General features: G+C 44.9%; 1 long non-coding RNA gene across 1 annotated transcript in view; it reads right to left on the bottom strand.

The window, feature by feature from the left end:
- Nucleotides 1-9,734: 9,734 nt before the first annotated feature.
- Nucleotides 9,735-13,226, bottom strand: part of LOC110356617 (uncharacterized) — a 233,407-nt gene continuing 229,915 nt past the window's right edge. Inside the window, exon 4 of the long non-coding RNA XR_002409935.2 lies at nt 9,735-10,407. This is a non-coding gene — a long non-coding RNA (uncharacterized LOC110356617). The remainder of the gene's footprint in view (nt 10,408-13,226) is intronic.

The raw sequence follows: 13,226 nt of genomic DNA, 5'->3' as shown, positions 1-13,226 counted from the left end.
ATCTGCTCAGGAATCATGCTGTATAACAAAAAAAGTAGTAATAATTAAAAAAACCAGCAGAAAATACCCCAGCAACAACTGTCACCTAAAATTATCCTGTGATAATAAGCTGCCTTTGAACAAAGTGAGACGTTATGTAAAGCACAGTTCTTCTTTTTCTGATTGTAAATTATTGTAGCTTTCCCATTTGCTTTGTGAGTTACAGAAGCTGATGTAAGCTTTTATATTTCCCATCTTTTCACAAAAAGCTCAGGAGTTAAATGGGTTGGAATAGACCTTAACACCCGGGGCTAACTTTAACGTGAAATACCAAACCAGTGGCAAGCACCAGGTGAGGAAAAAAAAGACACATTCACAAATGTGAATACCACAGTATCGCAAACAAGTCACTAAACAGACATGCAGATCTCAGACTGGAAAGCAGCTGTGGGTTCCGCATCACCTGCCTGGAGGTCCTGGGCAATAAGTCACTGCGGAGCAGTCTGTGGGCCTCGCAGCAGCTCTGGAGTGTCCGCCGAGCCCCGGCGGAGCAGGGAAGAGCTCCAGAAAGCAGCAAAATCCCAAGGGTCTCTGTGCTGGTTGCTCAGTTCCAGCTGAAGGACAGCAGCTTCTTCCAAGGAAGAAAAGGTGCCGCAGGGCACGAGGAATCTTTCCCAGACTTTCTGCTGAGGCTGCCAATAAGGAGATCGGTTGGTTCCAACACTAATGGACCAAAGCCACCAGTTTATATCACCTCATCCATCATAAACCCAGATGATAAATGATCCTGGGTTTGCACCAGCCCGGGCTGATACTCTGCAAAACACAGCCAAATTGCCTAGCTGCGCCTGCTGAGGAGACGGTCCCTTCAACCGATGAAGGACGGGCTCAAGTAGAAAATTCTGCTGGCTTGGCTGCACGGGCTGGGATGAGTGTGCCAGTGAAGTGCATTTGCACAAGCAGAACAAGTGCTGAGACAGGTTTGAAAGTTAACTCAGCAGGTAAAAAGCAACAGCAAGTCTGAAATAACCACAAGGACTAAACCATTTCACTTGTGCAACATTACGTGGCCCGCGGCTGGCCTCACCCAGCAACACTAGCTCTTGAGTCTCATCACCACTAGATTTTACAGCAAAATAGTTACATATATTAGCTATCTGCCCATAAAGTAAAAATCACACCTGTTTTGGCAATAAAGACTGAGTAGGAAGAGCCACATGAGAGCTATTAATATTCTACAGCATTAAATACAGTTACACGTTGCTGCAACTCTATTAATGTAACAGATGAAACTTGCTCACATAGGCAGGATCCGGCCTTGCCATTTTAAGAACAGTATTATATAGCACAATATATATAAATATATAACAACTCTTTCCCTCTGGCCTCCTTCCCCTCAGTGCCCAGTCCTCACCCACTGCAATCGCAGAACAGGCAGAGGGGAGAAGGTGACGGCAAAGCCAGGTGGGAGGCTCAATAAACCCCTCGGCCGTGCAAAGAGCAGCAAGAGAACATTTCACAGAAGAACCAAATTAATAAAGAGCTCATATCTCAGTCAATTTGTACTCACTTCCAAGCTGTTTTGAAAAATAAAGCACCTTACACCCCTCTTCTGCTTCAGCCCATTTGTTATCAGGAGTTGTAGCAAAGAGCACTGCAACCACCAAAAAAAAAAGCCTTACAAAGGTGTGGGGGCTGCAGGAAGGAGGGGCAGGAACTCCAGAGAGATTGGAGGCACCTGGGGAGACAGGAACTGGACCTGGAGGAGAAACCAAGACACAGCTCGGTCCTCAGGGCCAGGCACTGCTTTCAGACCTATGCTAATACATCCCTACGCTAATACATACTAATTAACCCCCTGCCTCTCCAGATAATGAGGGAGTTGGCTCTGCTGGAGAGGGGGATTGTCACAAAACCTTACTCACTTCTCTCTGCTCGCACCTGAGCGATCTGTGTGTTGGCTGTGGGGGATAACGCCCAGCACACGTTTAAAGGCTCCCATAATTTGTTTACCAGACCTGAAGACCTACCAGCATTTAACTGCTGCAGAGGTAGATGTAAGACAAACAGCAAAACAAACCCAAGCATGGCTGGGCTGCAGTATTAATCCATTCCTCCCAGGGCAAGGAGAGTAGGGAAGTGCCTGCTGATCACATACACAGGGGGGAATTTGGCTGTGGATGGGCAGCCTTGTTAACAGCAAACGCTCTGACCCTTCTGCATTACAAATACCGACATCTACTCTCCCCAAATGCCTGAACTAATACAGTGATAGTGGCGGTGGCATCCTTCCAGCAGATGGGACTGATATGTTTTGTACATAGACCTGTTGGGGCTTTTGACACAGTCCCTTGTCTGAGTGCCAGCATCTGAAAAACAACTCAGGAGGCCTTTTATGGCTCCAAACTTGAGACATTCGGGACTTTTTCATTTTCTTTCTTTCTTTTTCTGTTAGTCACAAAGAAAGGGAATGCTGTTGCAGTCTGGGCAGATCAGTCATGGAATAGACTCCCCTGATTCTGTGTTCAGCTGTATAGCAGTTGCCAGAGTAAATTAAATGAAGTGCTTTAAAATGCAAAAATACATTAGTAGTGATCATCTATGAAAATGATTATGGGAAAGGGGTTTGTTTGTAAGCCTTAAAACACAATTCATCCCAAATTTCACTGGGAAAAAAGTCCCATATGAAGTGATCTTGCTCCTGGAGCTGCAGCTCGCTCCTGAAGAGCAGGGGCTGGAATGCTCCCAATGTCGCCAGAGCTGTTCTGACCCACCCAGTCCCACTGGCTTTTAGCAGGTTGCTAGAAATAACCAGGAGGCTGTAAAAACAATATTTCTGACTTGATTAACGTGAAGTTCCACTTAGCCACTGTGCGGCTGTTGTTTTCTTGTCCTTGATATCAACGAGTAGAGGCTGATATGAGTGTGTAATTGCAAACCACCAGGTCGTACATCAGGCTCAGCCCTCCACAGCAAAGCGGGGAAAACAGAAAGGGACCCAAGAGGAGGGTCATGGGATAAATAATTTTACAGTTTTACAAGAGGAAGTAGCACATGTGTAACTGCTCCTATAAACACGGGGACCTGGCAGGACAGGGAATGAAGGGCTTCCCTACTATTCCCATGCTTATCCTTCAGAGTTACTCATCTGCCATCAGGTACCCAGGAACAAAAGGGTTCCAATGGCTCTCAGTGCACTGGCCAGACCTGTGCCCTGTGCTCGGACACTGGAGAGGATGGGATTCGGATTAGCTCCTGCTTCTCTGCTCATGGAGAGCCCATGTTACAAACCTTGTGCTCCTCACCAAACGCCGCTTTCCCGCCAAACCCACCACTGCGGCTCCATCCCAGTGCTGGTGCCTGCGGGGTGGGACGGGGACCCCCTGGCACCCCCTGCGGCTCTCCACGGTTGCAGGGCACAAAGAAGCCCAACTTTTGTGAAGTGTTGCGGTTCACCTGGTGCCTCCAGGTTTCTGCGAGATGTTTTATTGCATTAGTGTTGTCAAATGGTGACATTTCTGCGTATAAGTCATAGGGTTGTTGTTAATGCCAATTTAATGGTGCTAAAATGATTAAATATGGCAGGCTTTTAAATAATGAGGTACATAAAAGGTGTTAATAACCTCTTAAGTGCTTTAATAATATTCTGTGCTATCATAAAATGTTAGTAATTGGACCTCTTAACTTTCATCTGCCATAAAGTAATGAAAGAAAAAAACTCAACAGAGGCACTGAATGGCTGAAAATTTTGCTTAAATATAAGAAAAAAATTAACAATAGTAAAACGGAGCCCTATTTCTTAAAAAAAAAAAAAAAAAAAGGGAAGCCCAACGGAACATGCATTTTAATATCATGCAAATTCTTAGCATTTCCAAAAAACTGTCTTTGGTATAAGGTACTGCCAGAACAAAGGATCCCAATAAAGGCTACTGCCTTATGTGCTTTGCCTTTCTGTATCACCTGTTAACATGTGCACCTAGTTCATGTTAAGAACAGGTGCTCTGAAATGACTCTACAAAAGAATCTCTGAATTTTGGGGTTAACCATGTAAAAGGTAGTGTAACAGAGCCCTTCTGAGCCATGCCAGATCTTACCAGCCCTGTATTTATAACATTGCATCACGCAGTCAGGGAGCAAGAGCCGATCCATGTGAGAGAAGCAACCAATTGCTCAGCAGGAAAAACAATAGGAAACAGCAGAAGCCAAGAGTTTGCCCATAGGCATTGAAAAAATTATAATGAGCATATCAATTTTGAGCAGTCTAAATTTGCTTGGAGATAAATCAGGAACAGAGCAAATGCTCTAACAGAGAAATGATTCACCACACACAGTGTTCCTAGATCCATGCAGAAGGCTCTTGGCTGCTGCAAATGGTTGGGTTTGGGTTTTTGTTTTGAGTTTTTGGGGCTTTGCATCACAAACAAGACCATTATTATTTTCTTGTTATGGGTCTAGTGCTGATCCCATTGAAGTCAATGACAAATTCTCCATTAGCCTCAATGAAGGACTTGGCCTCACAAAAGCAATTATTCATCCATACATAAATTCCTTCCTTGACTCTTTTATTGAAGAGAGAGGCTCTGCTACCCACTCATCGGCATCTTTCTCCAACACAGCTACGATTTGCAAAGTTCCTCCATTTCCCACTGCAGGCCCCAGCATCCCAGGACAAGATAGTGTTTCTTCTTACTGAGATGCTCTTCGGTTCATTGGATGTGCCCATTATTTGAGAAACATCTCTCCTTCTGTCCATTAGGTAAATTCTGGATGAGTTTACTATTCTGGTTTGGTTTGCAACAAGCCCTCTGGATCCATCTTTCTGCAGCAGTGGGTGGGGGTACAGGCCAAGCAGGGAACCCCACTGAGACAAATACCTGAGCTCTGGTGAGCCTGGAGGCCACAACTGAAACCAGTTGGTTTATAGATAGTTCCTTCTAATTCCTTTTCAACTCCCCTTGAATTCTCTTTTTTTTTCCAGCTTGACTGGAAATCGTCAACCTCCTTTTGTGGCTGTAAGTGCAATCTATATTTTGAACCATGTTCCTGGAATGTCAAAAGATGTGCAACGCCAAAGAGATGCTCATGTGCTTTTTAAAACACATTCTCTACGTTTTTTTTTGTCTGGACACTGGTTCAGATTGTAGTCAGTGCAAACTCCTGCCTTCTTCTTGCTTGCAAAGCTCTGTGCACTTCTTCAGCTACGTGGAGAAATGTAGCCAAACCAGACATGCCAATAGCAATGATTGGTTTCTGCTGTTGATTGGGTAAGTTAATTAAGAGCAGAAGTTATTTTGCTAGGATAGGTATAAAAAAACCCACAAACAAAACCCACAGAGAAAAGTGTTTTAACTTTGTGATTCGGTAGCTTTGGTTTCTGGAGAAACATCTCCAGACATTCTACTGTGCTTCATTGTGGCTCCCACATTGCAGCAGAAACCTTGTCATGCACAGTCACTTCCAGCTTCTTCCTGATTTCACCTGAAAACAGTCACCCCCTCAGATACCCCATCGGAGCTTTGTCCCCCACATTTTACCAGGCAACATTCTCGCCCCATTGGAGAAAAGCCAAACACCCAGGAGAGGGCAATGCCACAAGAAAATGCTTTTCACCCCTTGTTAGGTGGGAGTTTGGAGCGGGCTCTGCAGCAGAGAGGGCGGTGGGGACAGGAGGACAGCAGGAGGTCACCCCGGGCCACCATCAGCCCCTGGGCTGTCCCTTGAGCCACAGGAGATGCCCAGGCACGTCACCACGGGGCTGATGGGGCCACATCGGCCTCCTGGGCTCTTTCTTGCCAAGGCTGAGTGTCAAGCATTTGGTTTCTCCAAGCTCCACACTAACTTCGACCAAGCCTTATCTTCTTAAAGAGCCTTAGAGTAACATTTAGTGCTTAATATGCTCTGCTCTACATCACGTAAAAGAAGCAGATAAAAAAAATCAATAAAGTGCTTGCAAAGTTGCTTTGTACTGAGTTTCACACGCATATTTAGAAACCCTCTCTTCCCTGCCACTCACCTCATGAATCTATTCTTGGAGAATAAAAACTGGGATATACTTTGCAGCCAAAAGTAAAGTCATAAAGAAGTTTGCTCACGTTCTTGAACACATGAGATACAGAGTTAATTAAAAATTGTTCTCTGTACAACAGGTTTGTTTCACTGGAAAATGTCACTGATGTAAGGCTGTTCTACTCTCATTGCCAACTACATTGAATTGACTCCATTATAAGCGCGCTCCTCCTCCCTCCCCATTACTTTTCTTCCAGTAATAAGCTGGAGAGATCTTAGATCCCACTTTTTTAATGGGAAAAGGTGCATTAGGATTAGCTGAGTTGGAGCAGCCATTTTATGCTCCTCCAGTCCCTGTTCATCTGTGGTCCTACAGAAGCAGAAGACACTTGCCCCAACCCTGCACAGTGTAAATGAAATATTTGATCCCACAGGCATGGTGCTGTTAAAAAGATTTTTAATTAGATAAATACATTTTATAAAAAGATTTTGCAGAATAGTTGCCTCTAGCAACTAACAGTCTTGAAGCCTCATCTTCTAAAAGGAAAGAAAACTTTTGCAGAAGGCTAGTGTGTTATATAAAAATGAAAGATGGTATTACAGAATTAATAAGAAAGGGCCAAATGGAAACGTAGCCCCACTCCTGGAAAAGGGTGTCCGTTTCATTACTGACTTCAAACAGCACATGGATTTGTGCTCTAATTTTTCCAGCCGGATTGCCAAGGCTCAGCCATGGGCTGGAGGAATAGCTGGACCAGGCTGGAGGGAGATCTTGTGAGTGCTCTCTTTCCATAGCTGACGTGCTTCAGAAGGCATCACGCAAACATCAGCCCTGGAGAAAGCACTCGGCTCTCCCTGCACTGCCAGCCAAGGTGCTTCATGGACTCGCTGGGGCATCCTCATCCAGGCACGGCTGGTGTCACCCGGGCCTGCCCCTCGCAGCACTGCCGTGCCTCAGCACGCTGTCCTGAGCTTGCCGTCCTTGCCAGGCAGCCATCCTGAAGGATCCCTGACACCAGGAATGGATCTGGCAGCTGCCCCTCACTGCCTGCGGAGGGGAAGCTACTGGGGAAGCAGCAGCATCCTGCAGGCCAGTGCATTCGTGGGGCACCCTGCCCGGCCAAGCACAGAGAGGAGGGGAACCCCGACCTCCTGGTCCTCCCACCACAGCCAGGAGTCCTACGAAAGAGCCATGTTAAGTTTAGACATAAACCTGGTTCATGCCGAGGTGGCCGCTGGCTGTTTCAATGCCCTGTTTCTCCATCCAGCCCAGAGCCATGGCGAGGGAGCTCTGAGCCACCTCTGAATGCCGTGTCCCCAGGGCACCCCTCTCTGCCGGGGCAGGACGCTGTCGGATTTCGCCTCTTCTCCTTGCAGATCCCAGTGAATGAACTTCCCAAAGTGCTGGCAAGGTGGGGAGTTTTATCTCCACAGCCTCAGTGCAGGAGAGCAGCATCCTCACCCCCATACTCAGTATATTTAGCCCTGACCTAGAAAGACCATCCTTTCTAGGGCTGAGTTGTGATTCAGACAGTCTGCTTACTGAGCAGAGACTGCCAACTGTGCCGAATCATAGCAATTAGAGGTGGGAGAGAGCCTGAAAAACAATACACCCAGGCGAATGCAGTGGGTTTGGAGCATTTCATGAAAATTATATTTAACACCATTTTGGTGACTTAAAGAAAAATTAAAACAAACAACCCTCGCACCTACCAAAATAACCCTACCTGTCTCTGGTGGGAGAGAAGAGACTGGCAAAGCGTTGCTATTTTAGATCACAGTGGAACAGGGTAAGAATATACATACAGATCGGTACATATATATAGGTATAGACATATACACAGCTCCAGATGACACAGGGGACACTTCTCCTGAGAAAGGCAGGATGGACAGAGAAGCAGATAATTTCTTGCCATTTAAGGAAATTCTATCTTGAAGCAAAACAAATCCTATCATGTTTAAGGGGAAATGAGAGTGAAAGAAAAAAGGTACAAGAAGATGTCTGGGGATGTAAAATGCTGATAGAGAAGTGTCTGCTGTCAGGGCAGAAAGTGTCCCAGCAGCACAGCGTGGGACCGAGCTGCTGTCCCACAGACAGTCGTCCTCTGCCCACAGACGCAGTCGGGCTATTGCCTGGGATCTGAAGGAGAAATCTTATCTCCAGGCCTGTGAGAAAATAGGAGGAGGTACACATAGTTCTTACAAACTAGTAATACAGTCAGGGAGCTAAACTGGAAACTACAGCAGAGCCCAGTCCGAAGAGGGCAGAACATGAGACTAAACACAACAGTTTAACAAATAATTACAGGTTCTTTATATGGACTAGAATTTGTAATCCGCCTTCATCCACTTCTCTTTGCACAGTTTAGAATTACAATGCCAAAGGGATCACAGGGAATCATGAAATAATGTCCTGCGTTTGAATGCAGAGCAGACAGTCTCTGAGGGTTTTAGACAGTCCATTTGATACTCTTTTCATGAAACATTTACCATGTCGTACCGAAGTGTTCACTCCATTGTACCTTAGCAAACACAGCAGACATGCTGTTATAGTCACTCACATGTGCAGGATGTTTGCAGCCATTAAAAGTGATGAGAAAAAAACCTGACCTGGATACGTTGTCCTGGATTTAAATTCACTTAAGTGTGGGCATTGAATATTATCTCCATAATAAATTTGCCACACCATAAAACATAGTGGGGAATCAGGAAGCAATATCTTGCATTTCAACACATGCTCAGTCCCTGAGGACCTCCACCATCCATTTGATACACTCGGTATGTAGGAGTACAATTTCTAGTCGTCTATATTTTTTATCTTAACTGCATGGAGATGATAGCACTGTGACAGTGGTGCAGGATTGATATTTGGGTGACTGTGGATCAGTTACCAGCCCTGCAAGCGACTCTCTGACTCCTCTGATAAGTCACAGCCATTTGGTTTCCCATCTGTGGAACAAGCTGCTGATGCTGCCAGGACAGGTTCCTCCTTGTTCCCCTCATTGACAACAGCGTGTCTGATGACATGGAGATGGGGCTTATCTTTTAATGGTATTGCAAAATACAACAACAAATATCAGCCCATGTTCTCACTTTAATTCTTTGGTATAGAGACAACTCTATTTTTTTGTTTGTTTTTTTTAATGTGTGTGTGCCAGACGTAGCTCCCCTTTTCTCCCTGGTCTCTGAAAAACACCATTGGAGGTTTGCTGGAGGTGGAGCTGGGAAGCTGCAGGGTTCCCAGCCTGAAATGCAGACTGAAATGTCTCCTTGGCTTTGGAGAGAGCTGCAGCTCCGGCTCACACAGTGCCCACCGGCTCCACCTGCAGCTCCTCCAACAGCTGCCGACAGCTGGAGAGCAGCACACCTGGGCTGTCCCCCCGGGGCCGGGAGAGATGCACAGACACTGGTCCTGCTTCAGCATGTCCACCGGTGCTTTTATGGTGTTTTTTAAGAGAACAGCTTAACTAAGAAAACAAAGTCTTGTCTGGTAGCAAAGAATAAATAGTAATTAAAATACATGGTGATAAATATTTGTCTAAAAACAACTCAGTAGTTCTGTTTCAGAGGAACTTGAAATGAATGTTTTCGAGTCAAAAATCTTTGAGAAGTCAAAAATGAAAAAGAAATTATCTGAAGTCAAATAAAATATATTTTTGACTAAAAATAAAATAGTTTTTAAAATCACTATAAGTGTTTTTTAAACATTTCTAAATAATGCTGGAAGAAATTGCAAAATGACAGTCTGCACAAAAATGAAATGTTCTGCTTAGAAAGACCTTCAAAACACTTCAACTTCTAAATATTTTTCTTTTCCTTACACAAGCAGTTGAGTAAACAGACACTGGTTTGGGAAACACTGCAGTGTCACCTACTCTGCATTTCTGGCCTCCCAAAAAATGACCCAACCCATGTATACAGATCCAATCGGGAAGCTTCTTTTAACAAATCATATCACGAAAGGCTTTACTTTAAGGATGAGATTAAATCCATTTGGCTGTAGTGAGTTAAGCACAGGCTTAAATCAAGGAGCTGCCAAGTGCTTTGCTGAGCAAGGCTGCAGTCAAGCACCGCGCGAGCGCCCGGGCTGAGTGGTGTCCTGGAGCACATGATGAAAAGTGAAAATAAAGCACAAAGAAATAAACAGAAAATAAGCACAGCATTTGGAGACTTTGAGCTTTATTTGTGCAGTATTTCTAAGGTGTGTTTTGTATGTTTGAAAAAATCCCGTTATTCAGGAGCCCGGAATCGCTCTTCCATCTCCAGCTCTGATGAATAGCAGTGCGCAGCGTGCAGTCCTTTATTCGGAGGGAGCCTTAATCACTCCCCTCCCCAAACTGCTGCTCCATTTGACTGACAGAATTAGAAGCAATCCACATCTTGGAGGGGAAGAAAGGAAGGCAGACCCATTTGGTTGTCACACTGTGGGTACATACACAAAGCTTTTAGCGAAAAAAAAGAAGAAAGAAAAGAAGAAAAAGTTGTTGCCCTCCTAAATCACATCTATATTAATGACATGAATGACAGGCTTAAGGGGAAAATTATAAATCTTTCTTTCCAGCTTTTCTTTTATTGCCCAACCATACATTTCATCGTTCCAGAGAGCAGTGCTGTTAAACGTGCAGCTGACAGGCACCAGCGCTGTAGGTGAGCTGCAGCTCGACTCGTCTGGAGCCAGATTAAGCATTTGGGTCGCACTAGCCCTGCGGGCACAGCCGTGAGCCCCTCTGCACCGGGCCATGCTGTGCGGCACCAAAGGAACCGATACAGCCCTTGGTTCTGCAGCCCCCCGAGTGCCGGGTCCCCATCCCTGTGTGGCAAAGGAGAGGACTCGGAGACAGGAGCACTCCGGTGGGGCCGTGCAGTTGGACATATAACCCAAGAGTCCTTACACCCCCATCATTCGGGACTCCCCACCCCTCGATATTCAGTTTCAGAGGGAATAAGCAGCCCTGTTCTTGTGGCAGAACAACTCTGGGGTTGCAAAGTGACTCCAGAGCCTGCAGAGCCCTCAAAGAATGTTCTCAGTGTCTTTATGAAGGAGCTCTGGGTTCCCGATGGGAAGAAGCGTGTTGGCTCTGCTCTCCCATGCCGTAACAGACACTGCTGCTGTCTTCAGAGCAGCCACATCTCTGCGTTTCTGCTTTGTTCATTTTCCTACATGGTCTCCAGAGACAACACAGAAGACAGAGAAACCCCAGCGTCTTGCAGGATTACAGAAGTAGATGTAATCATCTTCAGTGAAAAATAATTCCTCTAAATTTCCCCAAATCCAAGTTCCATTTTCCCTAGTGGCAATACATAACTGATAGAACCGATAGACCTGCCCCCTGTTGTGTGTGTATGCTCGTGTATATATACAGTAATATACACACATACATGTTATTCTTTTTCTGTCTTGTGAAAGACTGTTACAGTCATGTATAACTGCCTCTGCCCAGACATACTGCAAAGATACTTCCTTGGAATTTATTGTCTGTGACCACTATACTTATGTTTTATTGCAGCCTAATTACAGACAATCCACTTTAAATGCTGACATGCAGTGTTAAGTTATTCTGCGGGTGAATGAATAGATATAACATTTCTCTGTCTTCTCTAAAATTGTGTAGTATTATTAACTGGATTTGTTAACAGCAGGACTGTCTGGAGAAATTAATCTACTTAAAAATGGTCCTCGATTTTCCATCACCAGTGGCACCAAATGCATAGTGTTTGGGGAATGTTTTTTTCATGAAGGAAGTGGAGGATTAAAAAATTAAATGGTTTCATTTGAAACCTCCTGCACAGCTTAGTTTATAACAATAAAAGGCAATGATGGTTCCTTACAAATCAATTCAGGGGAAAAAAAGAATTAAGGAAAAATCAGAATGAATAATCCAGGTGCTGCCGTGTCCTGCTCTCTGGGTCTGCCTCTGCCACACAGCCCAAACAGACACGGCTCCCACCTTTTCAACACAATAGATAATAACAGTGATTTAGTTTTCTGTCACTCTTTTCATCTTAATGGACATGAAGAGATTTCCCAACTGTAGGACAGTGCACAAAACCACACCTTTTCTGGAGCGAACAGGCATGGAAAAAGAGAAATTTTGAGTGGAAATGCCAGAAGAAACACTGTCATGAAAAACAGGCTTTAAATATTGAAAACACATAAAGGACAACATCCAGCACAGGGGAAACACACTGAATAAAACATGCTGCTATTAAAGCCCTGGAGCTCAGTCCTGAAGGGATTTGCATTTTTCTGAAGCAGGCTGCGATTGTTCAGGCACCCAGCACCGCTGGAAGGCCGTGGCTCTGCAGACCCGTGCCTGCGCCGCGGTGCCCGTGCGCTGACAGGTAGCTCTTCCCTCCCAGGCTCAGTCTAGCACATTAAAAAACCAACAGTGTCTTCTTTTTTTATATATATATTTCTTTTTTTCAGCTCTCTGCTTCAAAGGCTCTCTAATGTGTTACCATTACCCCGTGCTCATCCCCACCGCAGCGATAAGCGCAGTATAAATAGCTACCAGTAGATGACAGATAGAACATGGACATGACAACAGTGTCCTCCCCCTGCTCCCGCCGTGGGCACAGCGATATCTGTCACCATCCAGCAGCCCTGGGACTGCAGGGGGGCTGCCAGGGGTTGAGCCACAGCAAGGCAAACTTCTCATGATGTCCCCAAAACCCCGTCGGAGGTGAACGTACAGGTGAATATTTATCTCAGCAAAGTAATAACCTCAGGGATAATTAGGACTTGGCATAATTTAAGACTTGGTCATAACTAGGAGTTGATGTAATTTGATGTTCAGTGTGCTTCAGTGAGCTCCCACTTGGGCTCTTTTATTTTTTTCTCCTAAAACCCTGCAGCAGTTTTACCCAGCTCTGGAGTGGATTAAAAATCAGCTCCTGATCTCACACCAATTCTGTTTGCCTCACTGTCCTCCTATATCCAGAAGAGTAAAATACAAGCAGGGTGTCCACCCTTGGGTACCATAATTTTGAAAAGACAGATCTGTTGGTGAGAGGTGGGAGAAGAGCAAATAAGAATGAAAACATGGAAACATGAAAACATGAAAACATTGGAAAACATGACCTGTAAGGAAAAGTTGTAGGAATTGGCTTTGTTTAGTCTAGAAAAGAAAAGAATGAGGAAAGATATGATAAAAGTCTTCCAATATGCAGAAGTTCGTTATAAAGAGGACAACAATCAACTGTTCTTCTTGTTCCTTAAGAAACCACCTTATCTACAGCAG

Source organism: Columba livia, chromosome 16 (genome assembly GCF_036013475.1).
Source record: "Columba livia isolate bColLiv1 breed racing homer chromosome 16, bColLiv1.pat.W.v2, whole genome shotgun sequence".
Lineage (NCBI taxonomy): Eukaryota > Metazoa > Chordata > Aves > Columbiformes > Columbidae > Columba > Columba livia.
This window is presented reverse-complemented; position numbering and strand designations above follow the sequence as displayed.